The 17,724-nt window shown below is 36.1% G+C and overlaps 1 protein-coding gene across 1 annotated transcript in view; it reads right to left on the bottom strand.

Annotated features, from left to right (window-relative positions):
* LOC143224035 (nuclear factor 1 X-type-like) overlaps nt 1–17,724 on the bottom strand; it is an 83,627-nt gene that overhangs the window by 28,336 nt on the left and 37,567 nt on the right.

Below are 17,724 nucleotides of genomic sequence, written 5' to 3'. Positions count from 1 at the left end.
ATTCCAAGCTCAGCCCAGTCCATGTAATGATAAATTATTTCTTCAGTAACATTTCTTACAAACCATGTTCACGTTGACAAAAGTTAATAACCTAAACTTACAAATACGATTGAACAAATACTTCAAGTCTAAATATATGCCTAATTCCCAAACAAACTTACAGAACTTGCAAACTAACCAGTTGAGTAATTGAATAAATGTGATAGCTTTCACTGCTAATGTAGAACTGGATCACTCAGTAACTACTTATTTCTACTCACTATGTAAATTCTCCAGATCATAATGCCATACACCTTCTGGTAAACATCTAAATTGAAAAATATTGAAAATAAGGCTTACAACACTGTCCCTTTTTGGATGGTGAAGTCTCATGTAAAATCCTAATAAACAAGTATGATAGTATACTAAAGTGCCCATTAACCAATTCTGGATTTCTTTTTTTGAAGGTTATGCTGTGCAGTTGGTATGGCATCTTTTCCATTTACTGTTTTGTTACTGGCTAAGGTTGGTCTAGCACACCACTAGTGGCTCTATCCTTTGTGATCCCCTGGAAGTAGACTTGACAAGAATCTTGAGTCTTCTGCAGATTGAATTTCCTGTATCAAATTCTTTACTGAAATTACCACGTTATTGTTTATATAAACAATGTATTTCCAAATATGACTACAATGATTTTTGACTCAGACTACCTATCCCTCTGAATTCTGTAAACCACATCAGTGATTATTTTAAGCACACTGTATGGTCTTTACCAACATCAACCCAACTTTGGAGTCAATAATTTCTTGTAGTGGAAATTCTGGAGCCATACCCTGTTAATTCAGTGATATCCATTCTTATCAAAATCAAAACCACAGCAACTTCTCCCTGGTAAAACCAATCATGACCTTATTATCTTTCAGTTCCATAAGAGATAATCCAACAATAAATTCTTCAAATCATGTAAAAGTATTTCATTCCATTACACCACAATTACCAGATTAGATTGTTAATAACTTTTGGTATGAGTAGGTCACTTCCTGGCAGTACAATGACAACCTCTCTTCTCATCAACTACCGATCAAGTAATTGACATGTGGTTACAGAGAATTACTGGTCAGCTATTTGAAAATAGCTTAAGGTAGCAATGGCTCTTAAAACTAGGCAAACTTACATGCTGAGGAAACATTATTAAATGTATTTAATGCACACATTTACTAAAAACTTACTGATATTTACGTGCAGAAAAACTTTAATGATTACTTTCTCAAAATGCATTTTTCACTGAAGTCACTCATTTGTTAGCATGATAACTTTACCATTAGAACCAATATTTAAAACACTTGTTATTAAATGTTTCCACAGCTTAGCAAAATTCAAAAATCTTTACCAATTGTCTTATAATTATGACTAATGAAAGCATTGATTAAATTTAACTGCCCATAGCTCATTAATGCTGCAGGAAATATGCAAAGTTTTTAATTCACATTATGAGGATCTTTACAAAGTGCATGTGTATGTTTTCATGGTTTTATTATTCTTAAATAACATTATGACATTAAATCATTTTATGTCATATAAATCTTATCCCTGATGCAAATAACATATACATCCTTTTGTTTTGTGCTCAATTTCAGCATTATAGAAAGAGTGTATCAGTGTTTCCTCAATATGTTACCTTAACATTTTTCATACCTAGCAGCCAGAGTTATAGAACTAGGGGCACAAATACAGATTTAGGCAAGATAGAAGCTATATTCAGCTAAGATAATTTTATTTTTCAAATAGGGTCGTTGGCCCACAGAATGGGTTACTTTTGGATGTTGTGGAAACAGTAAATTTGAGTGATTTTAAAAGAAAGCTTGCTAAACATATGAATGATAAGAACTGGCTTTAAATTTCTTAAAGAATGGGACAGTCAAGATGGACCAACAGGTCCCTTGTTGTCCCTAAATATTATATATCAACCTGCACCAATGTCTCCACATAAAGTTAGTTCTCAATATAAACTCTTTCTAGATGTTAAATACCATTATCATAATGTGTACAAAACTTCCTTAACAAGAGGAGCTTTCAGTTTTCTATCTGTTGGAAACATTATGTCCACTTGTGCTTTTTGCATCAGTTCCTCTTTATTCTTCATTTCTGAGACAATTTCCCACCTTTAATTATCAAATCTAGTCAAACAGTTATAGCTACAGAACCAATTTCAATGAACAAGTGAAAGGATTCTCACCAATAAACTCACAGACACATGAAACACTTTCTCAAATAATAAACTTATTACCTCATTTGGGGCAAATAGAGTATTCTCAGATAAGCTTCATCCCATAGGTTTAGCTGATTCCTGTTTTCACAATGCTTGTTTATCTTTGTGTTGTTCCAATGATGTGTTTAAGCTCAATGAATCACACTTATGTTATTGTCATCTTATTTTGTAAACTATTGAATCCTAATGATCTCTGTTGTAACGACAAAGTTTCCCACATCAACAGCAACTACCACTTTCTGGTATCCTTTGGGAGTAGATTTTATCCCATTCAAACCTTCATCTTTCATTTATTCACTTTACTTGTATTTATACCAAAGTCACCTTCTACTTACTACTAACTTTTTCAAACCATAGCATCATATGCCCTCTAGCAAAAATAAAAATTTAAAGATTGAAAATAAAGCTTGCAACAAGATATTTAACTTCATATGCTACTATCATGCATAAAGTCCCTCAGTGGAACAGCAGTAAGTCTTTAGATTTACAATATTAAAATCAGGGGTTTGATAGCCCAGTGTGGCTTTGCTACAACAAAACACACATACCACACATAAAACGTATATATTAAGTTACTATAATTCACTTGTAGCCATATGACCTGATGCTTGCTAAGTAAAAAATTCCTAACGCATAAAAAATGTTTATAATTTTAGAAAACAAATATATTTCATTAAACCATTTCATTTGAGTTAAACTAATGTTGTACAATAAACAAGATTTTGAAGTCACGTAATGAACGCGTGTGACAATGACGTAAATAAAATTATATAAAACATATTAGGCAAAAAACATGCAATTACTGATTGATTGATGAGCCTGTTTTAGTGCCAGGTAGATTACTGAGTTAGCGAATTTTTAGTCGGTTTGTATATTACTCAGCCTCGTGCAAACCGAGTTTGTATTTGAACGAACTACTGGGCATTGTCCAAAACGTTATATCCACAATTTTGTGCGTGTGTATAAACACACATCTGAAGTTAACTCTTTCAGTGTTTTGACTTACAATTACTTCTTTTCATAACGTGTAAATAAATGTTCAACATTCTTTGTAAAATCAGGCCTACCGTGAAATGTAAAGTTTGCAGTAGAAGAAATAATATATTTTCACTATCATTAAGTGAACACAATTATGATTTCTTTGCTCATTTTTTTCCTCATCAAAGAACCTGTCCAATAGCACTATGTAACACAAATTTTGTTTCTGGATAGTATGTGTTATTTCTTAATTGCTTATGTTGTAAAAGTACAGAAAATGGCCATTATTCCCTTCAAACTTTGCTTTTCTGATCAAGATAATGAAATTTAGAAATTAACCTTTATTTTTATGTAAAAACGGAAAATTTGCACATTTTCATTTACATAAGGTCTGAATAAAACACAATCTGAATCAAGATTTACATTTATTTATACTAAAGGTATACAAAAATGAACAAAAATGTTTAGAAGTGAGTAGTTTTTCGAGATTTGCGACTGTAATGTAAATCACTTTCACGTATCAGCCCCCAAATACAGTCTCCCATCATGTTTTCGTTATACGCTCCCTGGTCACAAAAGTTTGAAGAAAAAAATAGGTCTTTTCCATTTATTTTAGGCAAAAGCAATTGGAAAATAACACTTTTTACCCAGAAACAATAAAAAGTAAAAACTTTGTTACATAGTGTAGTATAAACCTTTCAACTGTAAATTATTTCCGGTGGTTTATTTGTATGATGAAGTTTGTTGCACGTTTTAACATGTAATTTATTTCACATTACACTACAAAAATTTAAATTCAGTAATATAGCGTAGTGTTCACAGGCGCTTTTAAATAAGAACACTTGAATGAATTCTGTAAAATAAAATGCAAAATACATTTTCTATTTATACCGTGTTTTGTATTTTGGAGGTAATTTCTATTATATTAATGATAGTTCAGGGCTAAGATTTTACCCAAGTTCCATCCACATAAGTGAATACTAATTTAAAGTACGTCAAAATAACCTTTAATTAATCAAAACAAACCAATATTGAAAATACATATTCATTAATTATAAATAAAGCCAAATAATGCCCACATTCTGAGTTTGTTTTGTAGAAAATAGAATATATTCAAAACATAATATTTATGTTCATCATTTCTGTGCAGTCCTATGACACATTGCTTTGTGTGACATTTATATCTACGTAGATACAGCTCACGTCCAGGTTTTCTACGCCTACAGCATCCACTACGTTTTTATTCAATATTTATAAGCCATTCTGTTTATGTCAACGCTCATATTTTTACACTATTCAACAGTTTCTTCACTATCATTACTACATAAGGATATTTACTGCTGTCTAAATCAACAAATCTGTTGTACATTTCCAGAAGTGACGTCATAACATATAATCTATTTAGCAGCTAATGTGTATCACGTCACATCACGCTTAATTTCTCGAAATAGGGCTGTGAAGATGGTGTGCCATGAAACCTAACAAGTGTGGTAGGTTTTGGTACAGTAAACCAAAAGACAGTGTGGGATCACCTAGCATAAAGAGCATACAGTTTTTTTTTATGAAAGAAAAATATCGATTCACTTTCAAACATGAATCGTTTCTGAATTAAGTTATTTCCGTTATATCACGATTGTTTTTTGAAAAACCTTTTTAATCAACGGAGACAATTAAGGACTCAACGAATATTTTTTTTCCAGTTTTGTTTTCTATACAGTTCATTTTCAATACACAGACTAACAACGATATTATGTCATACTTTTCTTGCTAAACAACATGACATAAAAGCCATTGCTACAACGTAGTGTTACCAAAGCGTACCGGTGTTTCTATATATTAGAAGTTGTTTATCTAACTGATTTTTTAACCAAGCAAGATAGTATAAATGTATTCAAGTTATTTATATAAATTCAATTTTATATAAAGTTATAATTCAATTTATTTATATAAAACTGATTAGTAGATAAGACATTTGCTACTATGAGGAGGCAAAGCTCAATTGCAGTCTACTCAGGCATGAATTTCCGCTTGTAGCTCTTGCGTTTGTGGACTGTCTCAGGGCATTCTCGTTTAATGCTCCAGCAGTAATCTGCCATCATATGTTTGTCCCATCTCCCTTGGTGACGCTCTTCCATGGTCTTGAGGTCCTGATGGAACCGCTCGCCTTACTCGTCACTTACAGCTCCTGGGTTCTCAGGGAATCTATCAAGATGACTGTACAGGTAATGGAGTTTGACACTCATGTTACATCCAAGATCGCGAAAAGCTGACAACATATTCGCTACAAGGGTTTCATAGTTGTCAGCTTTTTTATTACTGAGAAAGTTTGCCATCACCGCCACAAATGAAAGCCATGCAGTCCTTTCCTTGTCGTTCATCTTTCTGGCAAATTCTTGATCATGCACAAGTGCACGAATCTGTGGTCCATCAAAAACACCTGCCTTGATCTTCTCGAAGGACAAACCAGGGAGCACAGAAAATATGTGTTGGAAGCATTCACCGTCAGTATTCAACGCCTTCATAACTGTTTCATCAAGCCCAGCTTGATATGGAGAGGAGGAAATATGATCTTTTCTCGACTGACAATTGGATCGTTGACAATATTTGGCATACCTGCCTTCAGAGTCTCACGTATGGGCCACTCATTCTGGTTCCAGTGCTTTTCTCGAGCTCGGCTGTCCCACATGCAAAGATAGCAGGGATACTTTGTAAATCCTCTTTGTTGACCTAAGAGGAAAGTAACCATTTTGAGGTCCACACAAATTGTCCAGTTGTGCTCGTGGTATTTTAGTAGGTCAATCACAGTCTTAATGTCATTATATTCCTCTCGTAAATACACAGAGTGTCCAATTGGAACAGCTGCATAGACATTGCCATTATGAAGTAGAACACACTTCAAACTTTGCTTAGAACAATCTAGAAATAATCGCCAGTCATTTGGATGGTATTCTGGCATCCCTAATTCCTGAGAAGACCTGAGATATTATGACAATAAACAAACATATTCTCCTCTGTAAAAAAATGGCACAAAAGTCTGCTCCCGATTTCGGAAGTATGACACTTTAGTTGTATGGCTCATCTGATTCTTTTCTTGCATCCTGGAAGCTAACACTTCAGCTGCATTTTGGAGAGACCCAAATCACGTACAAGGTCATTCAACTCTGGCTGGCTAAACTGTTGAGGAGTTAATGACTGTGGGGTCTCATAAGAAGGATCGCCAGATTCTGAAAGTATTTCTTGAGTTTCATCAGCAGTCTCTTGCTCTTGGTCACTACCCACATCTTCAGATGGAAGAAATCCTTTAAAACTGGGATTGGGAGCTCATCAGAGTGCAGAGTAGGTCGGATTGCTGAGGGGATACTAGGATATGAGATTTTGTGTCTGTTTTTCTTGCCAATGCCCTTTGTATTGACCAGACAAAAATAGCAGTCAGTTGTGTGGTCCATCGGTTCTCGCCAGGTCATGGAAATCCCGAAAGGTAAACCCTTACGTTTCCCTTTTGTCCAGTCACGCAGCATTTTCTCGCAGTTATGACACCCAATATGTGGGGCCCATTTCTTGTCTTGGTCACCAAGAGCAAGTCCAAAGTACGCTTTATAAGCACGCCTCAGAAACGATGTTATATTACGCCTTTGACGTATAAGCGTGAAGCATCCACAAATATAACAGAAAGCGTCCGGCTTGTTCTCACATTGACGTCTCCTTGTAGCCATGATCAGATCTGAAACAAAATCTAAACAATTTTAATATCTCTGTTGATAACATAACGTGTAAGTAATTAACACGTTTCCTGCGATGGGACCTACCGGTGTCCCACTATTGTCTTACCTTTAACTAAGTTGCAGGCTAGAGACAAGTGTAACGACAACCTCACGTTATCATAGCTCATGCAGCACTGAAGCTGTCAGATGTACAAGAGCATCGCAGCAGTTGCCGGTTTGCCAATATAGGCATTGCAGGAAACGTGTTAATTTGACCACAAAAGGCTAGAATGAAAAACCTAAAATTGCATTAAAACTAGAGCATGTAGAGCTGAACCGTTTTCATATTTGAATTTAGCAGGTCACAAAGGGTAAGAATGAGTAAAAAAATCTTATGCAACTGAGATTTCGAAAAAATTTGTTGACCTGTGTAATTATTCAATGAATACGCCACGAATTAATTTCATAAATGATCTTAATTTTGATTGGCTAACAAAGGAAGTTACTCTCTCCACTACACTTTACTGTCTTGGTCAAGCTTGATCTCGCAAAGTTTAATTTTAATTGGCTATAAAGTGTAAAGTTACGGTATCCTATGAGGTGCGGTTGGTACTATTTGTCCCCGTTGTTTTGGACGGGTTTTGCTCGAGTACTTGTAAAATCGTACAGAAGTGAAATCGTATTTCATATTAACCACGCCATCAACGACACGTCAGTAACACCTCGATATCGTAACTCTTACAAACTGCCACAGAAACAACCCCCCCCTCTCCAGAAAACCGCGTTACGATATATATTTTTTATTGTGACACTTCCTACAACACTGACTAGTGACGTTTAGCCTTATTCCATGGCTCACATCTTTGTTTCTTCCCCCACAGCACATGTGATAACAATATTGATGACTATCGTTAATAGAAGTAACAAAACCAAACAACCTTCTTCAGGACAATGGAACCACTACGACATGCTTCCAACTTACATCATCTGTACACGTACGTTCAATTGGCAAGATCTTGGTGAAATCGAGAACATCCCTTTTCAATTACTGAACTTCTGACAGTACTCAACATATAAAAACTTCTGTACGAAATGCTTGAAAGAGTTTGTAAAAACAAACAAAAGAAAAGTGAAACTAGAACCTGATACACACACGTAACGTTAAACTAACACAATTTAAACTGTATCTATAAGTTGAATTTCCTTTCTTGAGTTAGAACGCAGCTGGAGAATGTTTATGAATACACACACACACAAACCCATAAACGTGTGTAATCCTCCATTAGCTTACTTCCAAAGTAAAAATATCTTAAACGTGATTTGTTTAAAATTTGCTGAAATGTCCAGACGCGATGGCTGTTTCTGTTGTTAAGCACAAACCCACGAGGTGAGCTGTCTGTGCAGTGTCCACCACGAGTATCGAAGTTCGGATTTTAACATATACCTTCAGATTTACCGCGAAGCCACTGGAGGTGGAGAATATGACATGTTATTTACTCAGCTCTTAAAGTAGCCCCGAGTTACTCTTACATGAGGACTCTCAGAAAAAATAATATACACTCACGATTATGACATTGTATATACAAGTACACACTCACTGACCAAAGTATTTTCTAAAAAACTCTATCATTCTTCACTGTTTTAGGTATTTATGAGGTAGAAATAAACAGAATCAACAGAATTTTATAAATACAACTTTATAAGTCATTATAATGGGAAAAACAAAAGACATACCAAGGGTGTCTGTTATGAAGACGCTTGAGTTAACTGGAAAATCAAAGGCCATTGTGTTCCATGTCCACACAGTGCAGTTATTAAATTAAAATCTTCATTTACTGAGAACTGTGATCTAAACAGAAAACTATCACACAAGGACAGAAGACAAATACAAAGGGCTGGTTAGGCTAAATAAATATCAGACTGTGTACAAACTGACTAAAATTCAATACTGATCTAGGAAACATCTATTTCCACCAGAAATGTTTGTAAGCATGCCACAAACACAAAACATTTTTTACTGTCAACAATCAAAACAAATGTATCTTGTGATGCCTTGATAGCCAGAATTGAAATGTTGCCTAGTGAAAACGTGTGTAATGTGCTCAAATGAACAAGTTTTCACAACTATGGCTAGATTGGTGTATGAGAACAAACCAATTACATCATGGATCCATTCTATAAAGTCTCCACTGTACAAAATCAGTTAAATATTGTAAACTTAAGGACTAGGTCCTGTGGTCCCTGTGAATAATTTTCTGGTGAATATATGGCCAACCACAGCCAACCAGGTGCATTATGTAGCCACCCTAAATTGCTCTACTTTTACCCAAACAAAGATGGTTACTTTCAGGATAATACAAAATACCTGAACTGAAGTTAAAATTATCCATACAGCTGGTTCACATGACATCATACAAATTTTCAACATTTATCCTGGTCTGCACAGCCCCTGATCTCAACCCCTATCGATACTAACTAAAATGTTCTATCTAAACTTATTAGAATATGTAGTACATCACCATCAACTCAACTCGAACTGGAGAAAATGCCAATTAAGGACTGATAAAAGAATGAAGCATATACTTTCCAGGCACTAGTGAAGTCAATGCCATGCTGTATTCTGACTGTAACCAAGGCACAGTTGTGTTCTAAGTATTGTCTGTAAGTTCATAAAACTGTTGTATGTAAACCAATATTTATCATAACTATTCCATGATATTAGGTTAAGATTTCTAATGTTTTGGGTAGAAAGTGTAACATTGGATTAAGTGTTTAATGTATTTAATTTTATCATTTGTTAGCTTAATATATGTAATTACATCTTACCTAAAGTCCCTAAGCTAGCTGAATTTCATGAGATGTTATTTAGTTTATGGCCAAAAATATCATTAACAGTGAGTGAATTCAATTGATGGAACATTGCATTCTAATTTGCATAATTAAAAAAATATGAAAAAGTTCACTTAATTTGCCATACTCATAAACAGTTTGATTTTTAGCTTCATTTTAGGTATTTTGCTGTAACTGTAGATTAATATTAAATGCAGTGATGTCACTGTATTGCTTTCAAGTAAAATTGTCTACCATAAAATGAGAATTTGAAATAAGGAAATTCAAAACAGAAATATACAGAATCGGTCAATAAAACTTAACACTTCATCAGAATATTACATAAAACATTCCCTATAGGGTTAGAAATTTCTGCTCTACTTTTCAAGCTGAAAGAATTTTGGTTATGTTAAAGACTCCTTATACATTGTTCTAACATGTATCTGATACAGATGGGCAAAAATTGTGTCTTGTGGTCTAAGTGTTAGCTTTTAGATAAAACCTGCTTAACGTGAAATTAAATAAAAGAACAATATGATAGAGGATGTAACAAAATAAGAATACAAATGTTTATGAGTGATCCAAGAAAAGGGTACACTAACTAGTGTACATTAGTACATTATTAAAGAAAGCAGTTGTTAAATGTGTTTGAATATATATAATGTCCCTAGGGACTTAGATAAAAGAATCTTCAGAAACAGGTAGTGTCTGGCAGAAGCTGATGTTCTGTAAGTCATCCTCTATGGTTAAGTCCTCTATCCTCCTTAATTTAGCACTGATGTCCATCCACTGTTGCATTTTGCTGAACTAAAGTGAAACACTACAGATGAACATACCAGAGGATCTTACCTTATAGATTTGTATGACTTGTGTTAATAAAAACCAACAAGGTTCAATCATCAAATGCCTTATGTTCAAACTTTATTACAGCCAAAGAAAAGTTTTGGCTTAGTATAAGAGGTCTGACTGAATGTATACCAAATGGCAGTACATGATTTCATTACTTGGCAATCATATGTTAAAGTAACATCAATGATAAAAAAAAACAAGTACAGATCAAGTTAGTCAGTACAAGAATGTAAACTTGCAGACAGTTGTTTCCACTTTCCTAGATTCTAACCCCTGGAATGATGTTAAACAAAACAACGGTGGAGTGACAATTGATAAAGATAACTTTCGGTTTCCTGTATTCAAATCTAAGTCTGGAAAAACTTATTAAGATTGTCCTAATTAACACTAGCTATAATATTTCTTTTCGATCAAGCAGATGAATATCCTTGAAGGATGACTGACAAAATCCCAGCTGGAACTTGTCCGGACTTGGTCGGACTGACTGAAACCAGGAATTGAACTCAGTCAAGGTGTGAACTTGATCCTTTACTATATATAAACGTCAAAGAGCGATATATACCTCTACTTCTTTCACACCCAAACTTCAGTTCACTCATTCGTGTAAGTCTCTTTTGTGATATACAAAAGACTGTTTCTGGTTACGAGATTACGATACACATCAGTGTACCTAACTACGCTTCTCATGGTCGAAACAAGGTAATGCAATCAAACCTGTACATAGCTTCTACGATCTTAAGTGTGAAAGCAAAGAAGAATACGTCTGATATGTTAGTTACACTACACCTGTCTTGTCCAGTGCAGACAATATCAGGGCTCGCCAGGTTGACTGGAATATGACGTACAAAATAGTGATCTAGACACTGTATCATTAGTGTTTAAACTATGAAAATAAATCGTACCTATTATCCCTTTGCTTAAGTGATTTGCGAATCAGGATTAGGATAATTTAAAATATTTATTATTTAAAAGGCAGAAATTGATAACATAGTATTATTTATTTACGTAATTTAAATCCGAGTAGTTTTTGATTGATTGATTGTTTGGAATTAACAGAATCGTAGGACTGAACGTCGTTTTCGCAGAGTCGATTGTTGTTTTGTTTTGAGCTAAACACAAAGCTGCAAAAAGGGTTATCTAGGCCTCCGAGTAGTTATTGTTATTAGTGTTTATTCTGAATTAACTTTATTATACAGGGTGAGCCAAAAGTAGGTGGACAGCATTTGGAATAGGTTTACGTATCGGTTATATTAATGCAATTGTATATTATAACTATGTTGCAACTATATTATTTGTGTTATATAATTACAATTTTATAATTACATTTGTTTTAATTTAATCTGTTTTCTTTTTTTTTTAGATTGTTAATAGAACCCATAATGTCAAATACTTTAAATACAGATAAAAGAATATGGGTGTTAAAAGAGTATTGGAAATCTCAAAATACTGAAACCGTAAGGAGAAAGTGGGTTGAAACATTTGATACTCCAGCTCTAAAAAGACAAACCATTTACCGTATCCGTGACAAATTCGACGCCACTGGCTCAATCCTTAATGCTGCTAAAACTGGTCGACCCAAAACAGTCTGTACAGAGAATAATAAGCAATGTGTTGCCGATGCATTTGTTCAAAGTCCAAACAAATCCACCAGAAGAGCTTCTATGGAATTGAACATACCACAAACCTCTATTAGGCGAATTATAACGCAAATTGGGTTGAAACACTATCGACCACAACTAATTCATGGCTTATTGGAGGATGATCCAGACAGGCGACTGCAATTTAGTGAAATTATGCTGAACAAGATTGAAGAAAACCCAGGAATTTTAGATAACATTGTGTGGAGTGATGAAGCTTCTTTTAAATTATCCGGTCATGTCAATAGACATAATTGTGTTTACTGGTATAGTGAGAACATGCATTTAACATTAAAACAACAGCTAAATCAGCCTGGTGTCAATGTTTGGGGTGGTATTTCAAGTTCTGGTGTTTATGGACCATTTTTTTTGAACGGAACAATTACAGGAGATAAGTATCTCGAAATTCTAAGGAATCAAGTTGTTCCCCAGTTACAGCAACAACCTAATTTACATGACTTTTATTTTCAACAAGATGGGGCCCCTCCACATTATTCCAAAGGAGGTCGTGAGTATCTTGATGAAACATTTCCATTGAAATGGATTGGTCGAAGAGGTCCAATCGATTGGCCGGCACGTTCACCGGACTTGACCCCTATGGATTTTTCTTTTGGGGAGTACTCAAGGAAAAAGTTTATAGTCAAAAATCAAGAAGTGTCGGTGATTTAAAAAATTACATAAGAGATGCATTTCAAGAAATTAATGCCCAGAGTAACTTGTGCAAAAATGGTTGTTGAAGCGTAAGAGGTAGACTTCAAAGCTGTGTAAATCAAGAAGGAAAACAATTTGAGCATTTGCGTTAATAAATAACATTTTATTTTCATTAATATAATTGTCTTATTACATATAGTTGTACGTATACGTGATCTCTAAATAAATGTTTTTTTACTGTCCACCTACTTTTGGCTCACCCTGTAAATCAGAATAACTGGTGAACTAGCAAACTACGACGAACGAGCAGTGAACAGGCAATCATAAAGTTTATAAATACTGGATAACTGCAATACGAAGTGACAACATGTTCCAAAAACTTGGCAAAAAACCTACCAATAAATTTTCCTACAATACAAGTTTACTGGTGTTACTATTACGAGTCAATAAAGTAACACAGTCAATTTGAAAAGTTAAGTATAACACAAGACGCAGAATTGGATGACCTAAATACGTATAAGACTTACAAAAGAATGTTTGCCATCTTTAGGTAATTTATAAAATGAAAATACAAACTCTCACAACAATTTTAAAATAAAAATATCTTGATACACACGTACGTATTCACAATATACATGCAGATGCTAAGACAATGTATTTTCCAGATAACTTATGTGACGTAGGCTGACGTTCTTGTGTTAGAATGACGCCATCAATATCCGTGTCCACACACACACACTTTGCAATGCAGGCCCCCCTATCTGTGGTAGTTTCTACAATATAATAAAGCTGTGGCATAATAATGCGGAATAGTTTTTCGCACTCACCTGGTGGCTGAATGCCTAATTACTATTATTTTATAAACTGTTAGAATACAGGCCCTTGTTTTTTCTAACTAGCTATCGAGCAAGGTGTTTCCTGTTTTTTTCAAAATTCTAGGAATACTGTGAAAAAATTGCGTAAAAAAAGGTCACTTGCAGAGCTACGTAACACACAACCCCACGTGAGAAATGTGTAGAAACAAAATATGTTAATGAAGATTTTTTTATTTGCTCTGATGAAAATTTAACACTTCTTATGGGTGTTGATAGAATCTGTTCAAAGGCATGCTCACTTAAATCTCCACCTATCAGCTAAAACAGCATTTAACGTTTTACACCTACTGCCAATGTCTCGTGCACTGTGTGTCACAGAATCTTAATTCGAAAATGTAGGTGCAAAACGCTTAGGAGTCTGGGTAACTAATAACATGGAACTCAAGGCCAGGGCGTCTGTACAAGGAAAGCTTATGGGCGGTATTCATCTGTTTATATGGCGAATAGAAATGAATAACAACAGACAGAAAATCAAACTACCGTTGAATTTACAGTTTAAAGATAAGTTCAAGTTCTTTTGTATAAAATGCACTTATTAATTATCCAACCTGTGTACTATAGATTAGGTTGTTTTTGTTCACATGAAAAACAGGATAGGAAGGTGATTTGAAATATTTATTCTTGATTTCGTGAAGAAATATATATTTTGGCTAAGTCATGTGCAAATAATAATTGTTGACCAAACGACACATCTTACAGCTATGAATGGTGACTGTCGACCAAACGACACATCTTACAGCTATGAATGGTGACTGTCGACCAAACGACACATCCTAACCTATGAATGGTGACTGTCGACCAAACGACACATCCTAACCTATGAATGGTGACTGTCGACCAAACGACACATCCTAACCTATGAATGGTGACTGTCGACCAAACGACACATCCTAATCTATGAATGGTGACTGTCGACTAAACGACACATCCTAATCTATGAATGGTGACTGTCGACCACACGACACATCCTAATCTATGAATGGTGACTGTCGACCACACGACACAACCTAACCTATGAATGGTGACTGTCGACCAAACGACACATCCTAATCTATGAATGGTGACTGTCGACTAAACGACACATCCTAATCTATGAATGGTGACTGTCGACCACACGACACATCCTAATCTATGAATGGTGACTGTCGACCACACGACACATCCTAATCTATGAATGGTGACTGTCGACTAAACGACACATCCTAATTATGAATGGTGACTGTCGACCAAACGACACATCCTAACCTATGAATGGTGACTGTCGACCAAACGACACATCCTAATCTATGAATGGTGACTGTCGACCAAACGACACATCCTAATATACGAATGGCGACTGTCGACCAAACGACACATCCTAATATACGAATGGCGACTGTCGACCAAACGACACATCCTAACCTATGAATGGTGACTGTCGACCAAACGACACATCCTAACCTATGAATGGTGACTGTCGACCAAACGACACATCCTAACCTATGAATGGTGACTGTCGACCAAACGACACATCCTAATCTATGAATGGTGACTGTCGACTAAACGACACATCCTAATCTATGAATGGTGACTGTCGACCACACGACACATCCTAATCTATGAATGGTGACTGTCGACCAAACGACACATCCTAATCTATGAATGGTGACTGTCGACTAAACGACACATCTAATCTATGAATGGTGACTGTCGACCACACGACACATCCTAATCTATGAATGGTGACTGTCGACCAAACGACACATCCTAACCTATGAATGGTGACTGTCGACCAAACGACACATCCTAATATACGAATGGCGACTGTCGACCAAACGACACATCCTAATATACGAATGGCGACTGTCGACCAAACGACACATCCTAACCTATGAATGGTGACTGTCGACCAAACGACACATCCTAACCTATGAATGGTGACTGTCGACCAAACGACACATCCTAATATACGAATGGCGACTGTCGACCAAACGACACATCTAACCTATGAATGGTGACTGTCGACCAAACGACACATCTAACCTATGAATGGTGACTGTCGACCAAACGACACATCCTAACCTATGAATGGTGACTGTCGACCAAACGACACATCCTAACCTATGAATGGTGACTGTCGACCAAACGACACATCCTAATCTATGAATGGTGACTGTCGACTAAACGACACATCCTAATCTATGAATGGTGACTGTCGACCACACGACACATCCTAATCTATGAATGGTGACTGTCGACCACACGACACAACCTAACCTATGAATGGTGACTGTCGACCAAACGACACATCCTAATCTATGAATGGTGACTGTCGACTAAACGACACATCCTAATCTATGAATGGTGACTGTCGACCACACGACACATCCTAATCTATGAATGGTGACTGTCGACCAAACGACACATCCTAATCTATGAATGGTGACTGTCGACTAAACGACACATCCTAACCTATGAATGGTGACTGTCGACCAAACGACACATCCTAATATACGAATGGCGACTGTCGACCAAACGACACATCCTAATATACGAATGGCGACTGTCGACCAAACGACACATCCTAATATACGAATGGCGACTGTCGACCAAACGACACATCCTAATCTATGAATGGTGACTGTCGACTAAACGACACATCCTAATCTATGAATGGTGACTGTCGACCAAACGACACATCCTAACCTATGAATGGTGACTGTCGACCAAACGACACATCCTAATATACGAATGGCGACTGTCGACCAAACGACACATCCTAATATGAATGGTGACTGTCGACCAAACGACACATCCTAACCTATGAATGGTGACTGTCGACCAAACGACACATCCTAACCTATGAATGGTGACTGTCGACCAAACGACACATCCTAACCTATGAATGGTGACTGTCGACCAAACGACACATCCTAACCTATGAATGGTGACTGTCGACTAAACGACACATCCTAATCTATGAATGGTGACTGTCGACCACACGACACATCCTAATCTATGAATGGTGACTGTCGACCACACGACACATCCTAACCTATGAATGGTGACTGACACATCCTAATCTATGAATGGTGACTGTCGACTAAACGACACATCCTAATCTATGAATGGTGACTGTCGACCACACGACACATCCTAATCTATGAATGGTGACTGTCGACCACACGACACATCCTAACCTATGAATGGTGACTGTCGACCAAACGACACATCTTACAGCTATTAACAGTAATTTTTGTCACCTCATACTGCTACAAACAGTAATTTGTCTGTACATCACTTCTATAAATGAATTGTATGACTTAATCACCAAAATTTCTATTAGTTAAATTTAATAAAAATATTTAATATGTAAAGATTGTCACCATACGTTTGCAACAATGAGATGCAAATAATTTTCTATGGACCAACACTTTTTGGTTCAGAACAGTTTTACTCTACATTGTTGGACTGGGGTTATATATTTTTTTCGTCTTCATTACTACTAAGAAGGGATTCACTCAATAGCATCTGTTATCGTGTTCATTAAGATTTTTTTTCCCACAGAGTAAATTTCGTTCGACGAACACACTAAGTGTCTGAACAGAGATGATTAGCCAGATTCACGCCCGTCTGATCTAACACAAGACTAGAGGCAGCGAGAATAATTCTGATCCATCAATTAGGCTTCTCTGCCCTTAATGAATAAAAACAAGTTCCCGATCAGGCTTTGATAAAAGTAACTTAGTGACTTCATTCAAACAGGCTTGTTCGAGTGGAAAAGGTAAAAGAATGTCTGTCGACTGGAATTAACTTTCTACATAATGGGGAAAAAGGGGGGAGGTTTGGGTTGAAAAGAGAGAAATGAGTTCCCATTAGCACCGTTTCCTTTCTCGCGACTTTCCTATTCAAGTCTGTCCTCTCGATATCAGCACAGATCTAGCGGTGCTGACTCTCGGGTAATCTTCTATGGTGTC

The sequence above is a fragment of the Tachypleus tridentatus genome, chromosome 8, assembly GCF_004210375.1.
Source record: "Tachypleus tridentatus isolate NWPU-2018 chromosome 8, ASM421037v1, whole genome shotgun sequence".
Lineage (NCBI taxonomy): Eukaryota > Metazoa > Arthropoda > Merostomata > Xiphosura > Limulidae > Tachypleus > Tachypleus tridentatus.
The sequence above is the reverse complement of the archived record's forward strand: the minus strand, read 5'-3'. Positions and strand labels throughout refer to the sequence as shown.